The sequence below is a fragment of the Leucopleurus acutus genome (assembly GCF_964270905.1).
Source record: "Leucopleurus acutus genome assembly, chromosome: 7".
Classification (NCBI taxonomy): domain Eukaryota; kingdom Metazoa; phylum Chordata; class Mammalia; order Artiodactyla; family Delphinidae; genus Leucopleurus; species Leucopleurus acutus.
Genome location: NC_139150.1, coordinates 50,661,663 through 50,678,385, shown reverse-complemented (window position 1 = coordinate 50,678,385; position 16,723 = coordinate 50,661,663).

The window sequence follows — 16,723 nt, the reverse complement described above, 5'->3', positions numbered from 1 at the left end:
AATAATGGAAAAGAACGATATAAATAATGGAAAAGTCTTTACACTCAGAGAAGTCTCAGCCTAGTGGGGAAGCCAACGGGGGACAATTATAAGGCAGAGGGACAAATACTCTGATGGGATAAGGTCCATGTGTTGTGGGTAGAGAGGAGGCCTTTCAACACAGACAAGGCAAGGGGGAGAGAGAACGCAGAATTCTTCAAGGGCAGCTCCTGTGAGTGGTGGAGGAAGGTAGAGGGTATCCCTAGGAAAAGAGAACAAGGCCCATTCGTGGAGAGTGTGTCCTGCAATTGCCTTTACCTGGACTTAAGCTTCTTGAATCTTGTCCCTGATCCCTGGTGACTCAGAGACACCCTGTGCGATGTTAGACTCATAACATCACTTCCTTCTCTGTTCTTTAATCGTATTATGTTCTTTTTTTTTAAACATCTTTATTAGAGTATAATTGCTTTACAATGGTGTGTTAGTTTCTGCTTTATAATGAAGTGAATCAGCTATACGTTTACATATATCCCCATATCTCTTCCCTCTTGCGTCTCCCTCCCACCCTCGCTATCCCACCCCTCCAGGTGGTCACAAAGCACCAAGCTGATCTCCCTGGGCTGTGCGGCTGCTTCCCACTAGCTAGCTATTTTACATTTGGTAGTATATATAAGTCCATGCCACTCTCTCACTTCATTCCAGCTTACCCTCTCCCCTCCCCATGTCCTCAAGTCCATTCTCTATGTCTGCATCTTTATTCCTGTCCTGCCCCTAGTTTCTTCAGAACCTTTTTTTTTCTTGTTTTAAGATTCCGTATATATGTGTTAGCATACGGTATTTGTTTTTCTCTTTCTGACTTACTTCACTCTGTATGACAGTCTCTAGGTCCATCCACCTCACTACAAATAACTCAATTTTGTTTCTTTTTATGGCTGAGTAATATTCCATTGTATATATGTGCCACATCTTCTTTATCCATTCATCTCTTGATGGACACTTAGGTAGCTTGCATTTCTTGACTATTGTAAATAGAGCTACAGTGAACATTGTGGTACATGACTCTTTTTGAATTATGGTTTTCTCAGGTATATGCCCAGTAGTGGGATTGCTGGGTTGTATGGTAGTTCAATTTTTAGGTTTTTAGGGAACCTCCATACTGTTCTCCATAGTGACTGTATCAATTTACATTCCCACCCACAGTGCAAGAGGGTTCCCTTTTCTCCACACCCTCTCCAGCATTTATTATTTGTAGATTTTTTGATGATGGCCATTCTGACTGGTGTGAGGTGATACCTCATTGTAGTTTTGATTTGCATTTCTCTAATGATCAGTGATGTTGAGCATCCTTTCATGTGTTTGTTGGCACTCTGTATATCTTCTTTGGAGAAATGTCTATTTAGGTCTTCTGCCCATATTTTGGATTGGGTTGTTTTTCTTTTGATATTGAGCTGCTTGTATATTTTAGAGATTAATCCTTTGACAGTTGCTTCATTTGCAACAATTTTCTCCCATTCTGAGGGTTGTCTTTTTGTCTTGTTTATGGTTTCCTTTGCTGTGCAAAAGCTTTTAAGTTTCATTAGGTCCCATTTGTTTATTTCTGTTTGTATTTCCATTTCTCTAGGAGGTGGGTCAAAAAGGATCTTGCTGTGATTTATGTCATAGAGTGTTCTGCCTATGTTTTCCTCTAAGAGTTTTATAGTTTCTGGCCTTACATTAAGGTGTTTAATCCATTTTGAGTTTATTTTCGTGTATGGTGTTAGGGCATGTTCTAATTTCATTCTTTTACATGTAGCTGTCCAGTTTTCCCAGCACCACTTACTGAAGAGGCTGTCTTTTCTCCATTGTATATTCTTGCCTCCTTTGTCAAAGATAAGGTGACCATACGTGCGTGGGTTTATCTCTGGGCTTTCTATCCTGTTCCATTGATCTGTATTTCTGTTTTTGTGCCAGTACCATACTGTCTTGATTACTGTAGCTTTGTAGTATATTCTGAAGTCAGGGAGCCTGATTCGTATTATGTTCTTTATCTTCTTTATCCCCTCTCACTGCCCCATCTTTCTCCCCAAGCTTGGACTTCACTTTGTTTCCTTACTTCAAGCCTCTTTTAGTTTCCTAGGGCTGTTTGTGGTACAAAGTACCACAATCTGGATGGCTTCAACAACAGAAATGTGTTGTCTCCTAGTTCTGGAGGCTAGAAATCTGAGATCAAGGTGTCAACACGGTTGGTTCTTTCTGAGGGCTTTGAGGGAGAATCTGTTCTTAGACTTTCTTTGGCTTTAGATGGCATTCTCCCGGTGTCTTCACATTGTCATCCTTCTGTGAGTCTCTGTGTCTAAGTTTCCCCGCTTTATAAGGACACTAGTCATATTGGATTCAGGCCCATCCTGATGACCTCATCTTAAATTAACTTGATCATCTGTAAAGACTCTGTTACCCGAAAACTGGGTTTGCCTCTTGGTGGGTGTCAAGCCAAAAGATAAACCAAGCTAAAGATCAGGAGAAGGAAGCTTTTATTACTTGCAGAAAGTAAGGAGAACACCAGAGATCCTTCCAAAAGCAGCATCTCCTTGAACACCAAAATTGGGGAAGTTTTAAGCTAAGGGTACATGCATATTCATGAAGGGGCTGGGTGCTGTTTGCAAAGTCATGAGGGCGCTTGAGTGGAGGTAAATTCAACGTAGAGTTGGGGCAAAGGTTGACAGACTCCAAGCTTTAGTTGATTGAAGTCACGAGGGTCAGAAAAGGTCAACTTTATCATTCCTTAGGTTCCGACCAGTCCGTGGTCTTAGCATGTAGTTACCATCCTCCAGCTGGTTGGGGGCCTTGGTTCCTGTAGAACAACTCAAAGGTGTGTATCAGGTTGTTATATATATCCCTTGAGGAGGAACTAGGACTCTGTTTTATTGCTGAACTATTGTTTCTTGAGTGCTTTTCCTCTGTTCCTGCATTCCTTTGTTCTCTTAAGATCATTAATTTCTGAGACCTGTTCAAGGGCAAGCACTGTGGCCAGGCTTAGATCACAAAATGGGCTTAGGTAAAAAATGGCTTCCCTTATGTCAAGAAGGCCATACCTGGTTTTCTTTCTCCAGGGACCCCTACCCTATCCGCTTACCACTCTACTTCCAAAAAAGGTCACATTCAGAGGTACGAGGGTTTAGGACTTCAACATCTTTAGGGGAGGGACACAGTTCAACCCTAAACAGAACTTAAGACCTCAGCTCCCCTCCAATAGTTCCTGCTCTGCTCTCACCTCCTCCAATGTGACAATTAGGAAAGCCACCACCAAAAAGTCCTGATGCTTATGCTTGGGATTTTTAAAAAATTGCATTTCATCAGTAAGGCCCCCATGTGCCGCTGGTTTATTTCTTAATAAAATTGACCACCTCCTTTGTGGGCTTTAATTATAAGGCAGAGGAAATGAATAACAGAGAATCCAATCTGAGGTGGCAGTGAGGCCATTTCCATTTAACTTTTTTGCAGATCCCCACTGTGTACATCATTCTCATAAGCCATGGAATTAAGCAAATGAGCCCACTGGGTCAGACCTTGCAGCTCACTACTGTCAGAGTGGATGTCTGGAGTAAATAGTGATAGCTGGGTCACGTGCACAGATGGGGCTGCACTAAGCTGAGCGGGCTGGGTGCAGTCCTCAGCATGCATGTCTACTACAGGCTGCTCGGGAGAGGGCTCACTTGAATATCTGCTCCAAAACTTATGCCTGAGAGGACAAGAAAGCTGTCCACTGCTTAAACAGGACAATAGGCTCTTGCAACTAGAAGAGATGTTAGTAAACCTCTTCCAAAGACTCTTAACCCATGTGCATGGATGAGCTTCCCAGGATCCGTAGCAGTGTTAATGCCCCACCCACATCCCCCCTTGGCCCGCCCAGAACTTACCTTCAGCTTCAGTGAACAATTCCCATACACCTGGAAGCCTTCTCAAACACCTGAGGGCTTTCCTTTACCTGAGGGCTTTTTTGGCTGCAGGAATGTGCTTGCCCCAGGGCAGAGCAGTCTGGAAAGTTAACGCCACAATTCTAAGGTATGTTCTGCACATTGTCTCAGAGGGACCTCCAGCAAAATGGAGCCTCTCTTATCCACAGTGGTACCTACTAGGTAACACATCCTTTATTGGGTTTCTTCCCTTCTCTGTTTTACTTCCTCAATGTATTCCTCTGAATCGCCTACCAAATAAACTACTCACATCCAAGTCCTTATCTCAGGGTTTATTTCTGAGGGAACGCAAATTAAATCAAGGTTTATATAAACTCCCTGAAACTACGTGCAAAAGTCTGCGTGCCTGTGCGTTTTTCTGGGAAAAGGTACATAGCTTTCATCAGATCCTCAAAAGTTTTTACCCTAAACCCCCAAAATGGTAAGAACCACTGCTCATCATTTCATGGATGACAGCAGTTGTTTCTTTCAGGTCTAATCTAATCACTTTCAGCCTGGGAAACCAAAAGGAAAAGAGTCAACATTTCAACTTGTTGACAGATCAGCACAATAGGACCAGGATGGCAAAGAGAACAGCACCCATGTGTGAGAGTTCAGAACAGGAAAGATCTTTACATACAGTCCTCAGATGCTGTTTCCAAGGTCCGTGATTGTTTAAGGCTAATCTGATGTGTGTATGTGTTTTATTTTATTTTCAAATAGAAGGGCCGGTCACAAAAAGACAAAAACTGTATGATTCCACTTATATGAAGTACCTAGGGTAGTCATATTCATGGAGACAGAAAGTAGAATGGTGGTTCCCAGGGGCTGGGGAGAGGCAGGGAATGGGGAGTCGTTGTTTAGTGGGTACAGAGTCTCAGATCTGCAAGATGGAAAGAATTCTGGAGATTGGTTACATAACAGGGTGAATGTACTTAACACTATTGAACTATACACTTAAAAATGGTTAAGCTGGTAAATTTTATGTTAAATGTGTTTATCACAATTGTAAAGGAAAATGTGTAAAAGCCACTGATCTCAATAAACAACAACAACAAAGTAGAAGGAAATGTGACCCCCATATTGGCACTACCTCTTTTCAGGGATCATTGCTCACAGTGTACAGTAATGACTTCAGAGACAGATTCTTGGGATCCTCAATGCTCAGTAAGAATATTTTAATGTATTTTTTCTCCATCATGATCATCAAAAAACAGTTTAAGTATATTCTGCATGATACGGCATTTGAGTATGTGGAATTGCTAAACAGTCCCCTCGCATTAGTGAATTTGACTTCTGTTGACTTTGACTGTGTGGCCACGGTTAGATGGGTTCAATGTCCTAATGTCAGACTGTCAGTAATAGGGCTGTGTCTGCCACTGTCCTCATGTCAAAGTCCTGTACAGTGATAATTTTCCATTGGACAATCTTTTTTGCTAGAATAAGATTTTAGTCTCTCTGTTATTTAATAAATTGAGACTTGAATTCGCCATCATGACAATGACAGGGATTGGCAGTTATGTACCACTGTGATTGCTGCAGGAGATGTAAAATGTAAGTGAGATGCTGGAGCCAAGTAGACACCAAAGGACATGTGACTCCTCGACATCAGCAAAGGCTTCACAGGAACTTAAACAGCCTAGCTTGAAGTCAAAGAGACTATGATGTAAAGAAAACTTGGCTTAAGGTCAAGTTGTTAAAATGTTCTCTTTCTAATATTTACAGGATTCTGTCAACATTCTAAGAGTTAACTCTATAAATCCAGACATTTGTTTTTGGCATCTGCTAGGAAAAGAACTTCAGATGTTATTTTCCTACACTAATCCTACCAAAAATTAAATTAAAGAACACATTTGGTCCAGATTTTGGTAATTCAGTAGAACTAACAAATTTTAAGTGAATATGATAACTTTTCACAGTTTGTAAAACAATGTAACATTAAAATTGCCTTTTAAGGTTGTTTTTTTTAAAGTTATAATAAAATATTGGCTATATTCTTTGTGCTGCATGATACTTCCTTCTAGTTTATTTATTTTATACATAGTAGTTTGTACCCCTTAATCCCCTACTCTTTTTTTAAAAATTTTTTTAAATATCTTTATTGGAGTATAATTGCTTTACAATGGTGTGTTAGTTTCTGCTTTATAATGAAGTGAATCAGCTATACATATACATATACCCCCATATCTCTTCCCTCTTGCGTCTCCCTCCCTCCCACCCTCCCTATCCCACCCCTCTAGGTAGTCACAAAGCACCAAGCTGATCTCCCTGTGCTATGCGACTGCTTCCCACTAGCTATCTATTTTACATTTGGTAGTGTATATATGTCAATGCTACTCTCTCAGTTCATCCCAGCTTCCCCATCCCCCCTCCCCATGTCCTCAAGTCCATTCTCTATGTCTACATCTTTATTCCTGTCCTGCCCCTAGGTTCATCAGAATCATTTTTTTTAGATTCCATATATATGTGTTAGCATAAGGTATTTGTTTTTCTCTTTCTAACTTACTTCACTCTGTATGACAGTCTCTAGGTCCATCCACCTCACTACAAATAACTCAATTTCATTTCTTCTTTTGGCTGAGTAATATTCCATTGTATATATGTGCCACATCTTCTTTATCCATTTCTCTGTCGATGGACACTTAGGTAGCTTCCATGTCCTGGCTATTGTAAATAGAGCTGCAATGAACATTTTGGTACATGACTCTTTTTGAATTATGGTTTTCTCAGGGTATATGCCCAGTAGTGGGATTGCTGGGTCGTATGGTAGTTCTATTTTTAGTTTTTTAAGGAACCTCCATACAGTTCTCCATAGTGGCTGTATCAATTTACATTCCCACCCACAGTGCAAGAGGGTTCCCTTTTCTCCACACCCTCTCCAGCATTTACTATTTGTAGATTTTTTGATGATGGCCATTCTGACCTGTGTGAGGTGATACCTCACTGTGATTTTGATTTGCATTTCTCTAATGATTAGTGATGTTGAGCATCCTTTCATGTGTTTGTTGGCACTCTGTATATCTGCTTTGGAGAAATGTCTATTTAGGTCTTCTGCCCATCTTTGGATTGGGTTGTTTGTTTTTTTGATATTGAGCTGCATGAGCTGTTTGTATATTTTGGAGATTAATCCTTTGACAGTTGCTTCATTTGCAAATATTCTCTCCCATTCTGAGGGTTGTCTTTTTGTCTTATTTATGGTTTCCTTTGCTGTGCAAAAGCTTTTAAGTTTCATTAGGTCCCATTTGTTTATTTTTGTTTGTATTTCCATTTCTCTAGGAGGTGGGTCAAAAAGGATCTTTCCGTGATTTATGTCATAGAGTGTTCTGCCTATGTTTTCCTCTAAGAGTTTGATAGTGTCTGGCCTTACATTAAGGTGTTTAATCCATTTTGAGTTTATTTTTGTGTATGGTGTTAGGGAGTGTTCTAATTTCATTCTTTTACATGTAGCTGTCCAGTTTTCCCAGCATGACTTATTGAAGAGGCTGTCTTTTCTCCATTGTATATTCTTGCCTCCTTTGTCAAAGATAAGGTGACCATATGTGCGTGGGTTTATCTCTGGGTTTTCTGTCTTGTTCCATTGATCTGTATGTCTGTTTTTGTGCCAGCACCATACTGTCTTTATTAATTTATTAATAAAGTCTGAAGTCAGGGAGCCTGATTCTTCCAGCTCCATTTTCTTTTCTCAAGATTGCTTTGGCTATTCGGGGTCTTTTGTGTTTCCATAAAATTGTAAAATTTTTTGTTCTAGTTCTGTGAAGAATGCCATTGGTAGTTTGATAGGGATTGCATTGAATCTGTAAATTGCTCTGGGTAGTATAGTCATTTTCACAACGTTGATTCTTGCAATCCAAGAACATGGTATATCTCTCCACCTGTTTGTATCATCTTTGATTTCTTTCATCAGTGTCTTATAGTTTTCTGCATACAGGTCTTTTGTCTCCTTAGGTAGGTTTATTCCTAGGTATTTTATTCTTTTTGTTGCTATGGTAAATGGGAGTTTTTCCTTAATTTCTCCTTCAGATTTTTCATCATTAGCGTATAGGAATGCAAGAGATTTCTGTGCATTAATTTTGTATCCTGCTACTTTACCAAATTCATTGATTAGCTCTAGTAGTTTTCTGGTAGCGTTTTTAGGATTCTCTATGTATAGTATCATGTCATCTGCAAACAGTGACAGTTTTACTTCTTCTTTTCCAATTTGGATTCCTTTTATTTCTTTTTCTTCTCTGATTGCCGTGGCTAAGATTACCCTGAATTAGCAAACAAAACCTTACTGTTATTAATACAATTTTGTGCAAAGTACTTTACAAATAGATTTATTGTTCACATTGATATTTATAGAAATTAAAAAAAACAGAACAGGATAAATGTAGATCTGGACTTGTGTTTTGTCTTTTTTTTTTCTTTTCATATACCAGTTTATTATAAAGGATACAGAAGAACAGCCATATGAAGAGGTACACAGGGCAAGGTCCATAGGGTCTGGAGCACAAGATCTTCTGTCCCCATGGAACTGGGATGGACCCACCCTCCTGGCATGTAGGTGCATTTACCAACCCAGAAGCTCTCTGAATCCCAACCTTTTGTGTGTTTATGGAGCCCTAATAACATAGGCATGATTGATTAAATCATTGGCCATTAGCAATTGATTCATCCCCTTGCACAGAGGTCAGGGTGTGGAGGTGAAAGTTGTTTGTCTTTTTAGTATTAAGCCTTACACCTACAATTCAGTTTTAGCCAAATAATAATTTCTCAACATTACTTTAATATTATAAATATGGAATCAATTGCTTTTCTTGTTTTAGTTTGCATTTAATTTATACATTTTTTTCCTTTTTGTCTAGTGTGTAAGAGCTATAGCACAATGAGAATATACCTAGCTTTACTTGTACTTAAATAGTGTTATACTAGAAGTGCTTAAGTGAACCCCAGGGAGTCTATGAGACTTTGTTTTTTCAGAAGGGCTTTGTACATCACTCAAGCTAGAGAAATACTGTCTTAAAGATTCAGAGGAAGGTGTTATCAATGTAGCCTGGGTTGTCAGTGTTGGGAGATAATTCTCCATGGGACTCTCATGTTTCTAAACATCTTGTGAGCAGAGGTGCTCACTGACTTTGTTCTGGACTGTATCTTCAAGGATGTTTGCATCATGAACAACATTGGCAGATAGAGACAATGTGTCTATGAAGCGAAGTGCAGATTTGGTTATAGCATTGGAAGATAGAGATAGTAAAAGGGGACCATGCTTACTGTCCATTATAAAAGGTTCTAGTTCCTTAAGCTCTGTGTTCCTCTCCTGTAATGCAGCCTACTGTGTATGCAGGTGTCACCTGATCCACTTCACAGTACCCTGTGGGCATCAGGACTTGGGAAACTGGCACAAAAAATGCTAGTATTCTGGCTATTACTACTGCTGTTGGTAAAGAAAACAAAACAAAACAAACAAACAAAAAACTATCCTGTGCCTTTGTCATGAAACCCAGGAGTTTCATGGCTCCTGCCACATCCATGAAACTGTAACTGGTTAAATTGTCAACTTGCAAGTAGCGTGGAATTTCAGACCCTTCATAGTTCTAGACAATCAGGTTGGCCCTGTGGATGAAGTGGAGTTTGAGATATGACCTGAAGAATGGGTACAAATTGGCTGGGTGGATATGAAGCTGGCATTCCACCTGGGTGAATGTCACAAGATTCGTAATGGGAATTGGCTGTGGTCTCTAGTGGGGTGGTGAGTAGATTAGCCTGATGAGAATAGAGGATTGGAACTAAGAAATAACAAAAATTAGATTAGAAAATTAATTTGGGGCTATTTGTCATGTGTTTAAATGTTAGGTTAAAACAAATTCTGTATGTAATAGAAAATCTTTGAAAGTTTCTAGTCTCCTTCCTTCAAGTCATTGATTTATCTGTTTATTTACTTAAGTTTCTAAGCAGGGAGATGACATATTGAATCTCAGAGTATGATGTCATAAAAGAGTAAGGTGTGGTGTGATAAAAGATCACCAGGTTTCTCATTCTGACTCTGCCATTTACCAGCTCTGTGACCTTAAGCAAGTTACTTCTCTGAATGCAGTGTCTCTATCTATAAAAGAAGGAATAATAGTCACCTTAGCTTAAGAAGGTGTTGCAAATGTCATAGATCATGTCTCTAAAATGCTTAATGTAGTGCCCAGTACATAGTGGGGTCAATAAATGGGGAGGAGTTTTAACTAGCTAAGTGCAGAATGTAGAAGAAGTGAAGACACCGGTTTCCTCTGTTTTGAAGTTATTACAGTTATATAAGGATAAGGTCATTAGGACATGGGCTAAGATAGTGATGGTGGTCACAGAAAGGACCCTGAATAAATGAAAATCTACTCGAACTTGGAGATAGATTAGACATGAGAGCTAACATTTATTGAGTGCCTATGTGCCAACTGTTATTCGAAGCACTTCAGTATAATAACAGTTCTCCTAAATATGCTCTAAGGAGGGACTATTATTGTTGCTATCTCACAGTTGAGTAAGCTGAAGTTCACTGAGATGGAATAACATGTCTGAAATCAAATAACCAAGAAAAAGCCAACCAAGGCTCAAACCCAGGCCGCACAGTACAAGCCTGTGTGCTAAAATACCATGCTGCACTCTCCCTGGCCATCAGAAGAAGTAAGGAAGCAGTCAGTGAGGACTTGCTGGTCTGGCCATCCCAACATCCTTGCCATGCGTGGTTCTGATGCTTCCTCTGTTTCTTCACATTGTGCGTTTTGCTTTTTAGTATGACTTGTAATTTTTTTTTTTTCATAGCTGGACATGGTGTACCAGGTAAAGGGAACTGCTATAAATACGTGGTGGTGAGGTATGGGGGAGGGGAAACGTGCTGTAGTCCTATGACTAGGTCTCAGTCTTTGGCCTGTGCCCCTGGACTGTGAACTTCACAAGTGTTTCTCAGTTTTTTCCTCCCACCTTAGATGGAACAGGCTGGCGAGAATGGGATGGAGTTGGGCATTTCCCTTCTCCCAATTAGTTAGGCTCCGATAATACCCCAGCAGGTTAGGTTCTGGTTAACTAGTTTCTCCTGAGGGCAGGCCTTGTTAGGAAGAGCAGAGTGCTCTGGGATATTTCAGAATGGTTCCTTTTTTCCTTACCTTGCTGGAAGCCCAAGGGGAATTCCTTTTTATTTATTTACTATGGGAACCTGGCTGAGCCTCTGGAGGTAAATCTCACAATATTGTGAGAGCCCCAGCCGGGTCCCCCTGGAGTTTTTAACTCTCGGAGTTATCCCTACTGAGTCCACCACAATTTGTCAATTACAGTTCAGGTTTTCCTCCCCCGGCAGTGGGGCACCAGGGCGGTTTCTGTTCTGTGAGTCTCAGCTCTCTCTATGCACCTGTCTTTCCAGTCTTGAAGGCAGTGGTTTGCCCTGTGTCCTCCCTCTGTTACAGATCCAAGAAGAGTTGTTGATTTTTCAGTCTGTTCAACTTTTCACCTGTCATTGGTGGACTTCCAGTTCCTGTGGGATCAGGAACTGGAAGTCTTCCTTGCTGGCCTGGGAACTGAGGACGGTGCGGGGAGCAGAAGCTTGCACTGAGAAAATGATGCTGTGTGTCCTGACATGTTGAGCCTGTGGTTGGGGAACATTGGAATGGAGGTGGCCTGGAGGTGCTTGTGTGAGAGGCTACGTACGAAGGCACGGGTGTGAGGGTCACCTACTACACAGGAAATGGTTGCGCTCTTTCATCAACGTCACCTTCTTTGACTGTCAAAGGTGTGTGACCTTGGGCAGAGACAGCCTAGCATAGCTGACCAGGAATTGGAGAAGAGCTAGGACACCTGGCACCCCTTGGACTAGGCTTGCAGAAGGTGGTGTTACACCTGAGCATACTATCTTCTCAGAAGGACACTCAGGCCACAGGACACAGTTCTGGGACACACTGCCACCAGTGACTCTTATTTCCCAAAAGCAAGGAGGTAAGACCATGGTCTTTTCCCTTTAACCCCTTAGCCCCCATCATTGCACTGTCTGCCGTGGTTTACTCATCTTCCTTTCTCTGTGGTAGACATCATGGTATAGTGGTACAAGCTCCAGAGTTGGAATTACATGGGTCTGGGTTGAAATCCCAATTCTCTAACTCAGTAGCTCAGCCACTGTGTGTAAGTTAATTGTAAGTCATTTAATTTTGGATGTGTGGATTTTTTAAAGCTGTAAATGGAAATAATAATACCGTTCTCACAAGGTTTTGGTGAAATAACTATGAAAAGCCTTTAGTAAGTGTTGGTTGCCTGCCCCCAGTGATTCCCTCGTCTTCCCGCCCATTCCCAGCCGGTTGTAAGCCCTGACCACAAATTCTTTGGCACTCCATTGAAAGGTGGGGAATCTGTGTCCCCTCTCCTCGAATCCAGGCAGGCTCATGACTGCTTCAACCAATAGAGTAGGGTGGCATGTCATTACATGACTTCTGTGACTCGGTCAAAAAAGATGCTGCAGCTTTTGCCTTCTTCGCTGGTACACCTGCTCTTGGTGCCCCGAGCTGCCATGTAAGAGGTCTGACTACACTGAAGCTACCAGGCTGGAAAGGCCATGTGTAGACATGGTGGACAACCACAGCAGAGCCCAGCCTTGTCATCACTCCCACCAAGGCACCAGACAAGTAGTAACGCTGAATTGGACCTTTCAGAGTAGCCCAAATGTCAGCTAAATACCACCCAGGGATCTCCACTGATGCCACATGGAACAGGGTCAGCCAGCCAAGCCCTGTCCACAAAACCATGAGATACAATAAACGGTTGTTTTAAGCTGTTAAGTTTGGAGTAGCTTGTGACCCAGCAACAGTTAACTAGAACAACCCCTTCAATCCCATACACTCCAATCTCCCAGCCTCCTTACCTGAAATTGCCAGTCCTGAGTATATTCTGATTTTAGGCTCATTCTTCTAATATTTCATCATGTGAAATGTTATTTGGGGGAATTTCATTCTATCTCCCTACGCCTCCTTCCATCCTTCTTTCCTTCAATAAGAGGTTCCTGAGTGTTTTCCCCGTGTCAGATGCTAGATTGGGCATGATTGTTTTCCTCTACGTCAGGGATCAACAACCTTGTTGAAACTACCAGAGAGTACATAATTTAAGCTTTGCAACTCTGCCTTTGAATCACAAAAGCAGTCATAGATGTGAACGTATAGGTATGGCTTTATTCCAATAACACCTTACTTACAAAAATAGGTGTTAGGTGGGGCTTCCCTGGTGGCGCAGTGGTTGAGAGTCTGCCTGCCGATGCAGGGGACACGGGTTCGTGCCCCGGTCCGGGAAGATCCCACATGCCGCGGAGCGGCTGGGCCCGTGAGCCATGGCCGCTGAGCCTGCACGTCCGGAACCTGTGCTCCGCAACGGGAGAGGCCACAGCAGTGAGAGGCCCGCGTACCACAAAAAAAAGTAGGTGGTAGGTTTGATTTGGTCCGCAAGACTATAGTTTGCTGACAGTCTTCCCATTGAAAGGTGGGGTACTTTGCATCGGCAGGGGCTACAGCAAAAGCATCAGGAAGAGGAAATTTAAGACCTGTTTTGTTTTCTTATCATTTAGCAAATGCTGCTACCACCTTTGACACTGGTATTAAAAGTCTACAAACCCATCCTATAGAAATGGTACTTAACAACTAGCTGGGAACATGTTACCTGTGCAGATGTCCTTCTGGGCAATGTGTGGTGCATGCCAGCACTAGTGGCTCAAGAAAGATTCTCCCTCCACCCCAACTCAGATAGGACTTGGGATGCAAGGTGAGTCTTGGCTGACAGAAGGATGGATGTTCAGATGCGGAGATCATGGCACAAAAGCAGGTAGCCCCAAAGTACCAACAAGAATTTCAAAGAGGCTGATTGAGCTGGAGATGAGAATAGGCCTAGAAGAACTATAAGAGGTAAGGCAGAATGCTAGAGGATCTCGTTCTGTGAAATTGAGAGAATGCCTCTTTGGCTCACTCATTTTTTCTGCGAGGAGTTGTAAGGACAAATCAGATAAGGTAAAACAGTTGTGAGCTCCGCAGATGCCTGCCACGTGTGACTGAGGCTATCATCTTTCCTATTCAGAAAAATAGCTCCTGAAAGGAGATGTCTTCGGAAGATGGTGTAAACCCTCCCCCACCCTGCAACAGAGCTGGCATTCATGGGAGGGAACCAGAATAACATGTCATGTTCTAACAGCTCTTCCATCAGTGAGACTAAATACACATAAACTCTTCCAAATTTGTATCTGCTGTGAACATGAACAATGACACAGTGTCATTCCGCTGTGAAGTTCATCTGGACAGATTATATGTGAAGAAGGAATTGCACGCTCCATCCCTTTTCCTGACTTTTCCAGCTTCAACCTTTGTGACCAAAAATAAATAAATAAATAAATAAACTCTGGGGCTTCCCTGGTGGCACAGTGGTTGAGAATCCACCTGCCGATGCAGGGGATGTGGGTTCGTTCCCCGGTCCGGGAAGATCCCACATGCCACAGAGCGGCTGGGCCCGTGAGCCATGGCCACTGAGCCTGCGTGTCCGGAGCCTGTGCTCCGCAACGGGAGAGGCCGCAACAGTGAGAGGCCCGCGTACCGCAAAAAAAAAAAAAAACAAAAAAACAAAAACCTCTGCCTTCACTTCTATCATCCTTTATTGGGTAGTTCTGTCACAAAGGTAGTGGATCCAGATTAAGATGGAAACAGGACATTTACAGGAGATACAATGCAGGTTTTTCTGGCTATCTCAGCTTTGTATCTTTAAATCAGTTTATCTTAGTTAAAGGAGTTTATCGGAGGGTTACACAGGGAAGTAAATAGGGTGAGATATCTTTTCAGAGCTATAGATATCTTTTCAGAGCTATAAAGCAAGGCAGTCTTAAGAAGAACTAACAAAGTGTGGCGTACGGCACTAGCTCTAATCCTCCACGCAAAGGTCTGAGAACCTAAGAGCAAATGAACCTTGCTGCTGAGGCAGCTTCTTTGTCTACCTGCTGCCTATCCTGACTCTTCTCTGTGCCTCTTGCCTGGTAGCTTTGTCATTGTCTTCTGTCTGATTTCTTAGTGTCTTTTGACTTATACCTCCATTGTCAAGTGCTTACTCGCTCTTTCTAGGTCTCTCACTAAAACTCCATTAGAGAAAGGGTGTGATTAGGGTAGTCAGTCCCATTAAGAGTAGAACCCACCAGTGGGAAGAACAACGCAGGACCACTGAAGAGCCTGTGATAGCTTGGGATCAGTTACTCGCCCTTGGTTCCAGCAGCGGGGGCAGGGGTTGGGGGTCGGGTGGGAGTCGCTTTCCTCATAGGCACCTCTCCTGACCCAAGTCAATACACCTTAGCCCCAGTGTCCAGCCATGAGCACAAAGAGGCAATGCTCCATCAACTACCTATAGTGCTTCCACTCTTGTCCTGTGTCCACCAGTTTCCCACACCTGGCCACTCATGTTTGTACGTGTCTCTCTGGCTTCTGACTCTTCAATACCCTTCAGGGGCTTTGCCTCTGCCTACTCCGGCCAGCTCTCTCCATTGCATGTTGCCTCTGAAATAAATCCTGACCCAGCAAGCCCACTGGCAGTGAAGGGTACAGGTTAAGCTGCTGTAACAAAAGACCCCCAAAGTATAGAGGCTCCAGCAAATATGACCTTACAGCTCTCAAGTAATAGTCCAGAATGATGTGGTCTACCATTATCTGCTGTCATTAACCCTTAGCTTAGCTCTCTGGATCCAAGGTGGCTATTCCACCAATGCTGTTTTACCAGCCAGCCGAAAAGGGGGAAAGAGAAAAAGGGGAGGGCACATCCTTGATATTTCTCACATTACCTGTGCTCACACTCCACTGACAAAATCCTAGTCACGTGGCCCTCCTTGGCTTATAATAAGACTGGAAAATATTGTCTCTAGATGGGGAAGTCACACCCAGCTAGAACTTGGCGAGGGGATGGGTGATTGGATCATTGAAAGGAATGGGGGAGAGTGAGTTCCGTAGAACAGCTAGTGGGCTCAGCCGTAGGGAACGACTTCTGGCCCAAGCCCAGGGGCAGTTCTGGATTTTAGGAGGCCTGAAGTTTATGCAACTCTTGGGCTCCTCTTTAAGATAAAGAATGCAAAACTGATAACCACAAAATAATGAAGTCAGGACTTTGGAACTGGCCCAAGCTAGTGAGGGGCTGGAAAGCCTAAGTTTCCTCAGCTTCATAGTAAACCTGCCTCTACTCAGGTCCATTAATCAATGTCCCAATCAAGTTCTCCCAGCCTCTGCAAAGGGTAGTTTAAACCATTCCTACAGGATGAATTTTGTAGACTTTCCATGCCAGTGCCAAAGGTGGTAGCAGCATTTTGCTAAATGATAAGAAAACAAAACATGTCTGAAATCTGCTCTTCCTGATGCTTTCACCGTAACCCCTGCCTATGCAACGTAATTTGCTGGTGGGCTGCCCCAGGAAGGGTTGAAAAATGTTCTGCTGCTAATGGTGTAACTGGGTTACAGCGATAAAACTTGCTGCTGTGATTTCTCCTTCGGTACAGTCTACTTCCCAGCCCCTGATTGGTGGAGAGACTCCTTATTTATGGGCATTTATTCTATGCAGACAGGATACCATAAGAAACCTGTGTCGCAGCTGATCTTGGAAACTCTTACTGTGACTTCATTTTCGTATCAGTAAGCACGCTGTAGGAGATGAAGAACAGACAGGACGATGGCATTATCCCGCACGCAGTCAATCAAGCCCAGGCTAATTAGATTTTCCAGGTGCTTGGATACTACGGGACTGCATACTACATAAATACATAGATAAACATTCCCGGCCATGAGAACCAAAGAATTACTGCAGAAGGCTGC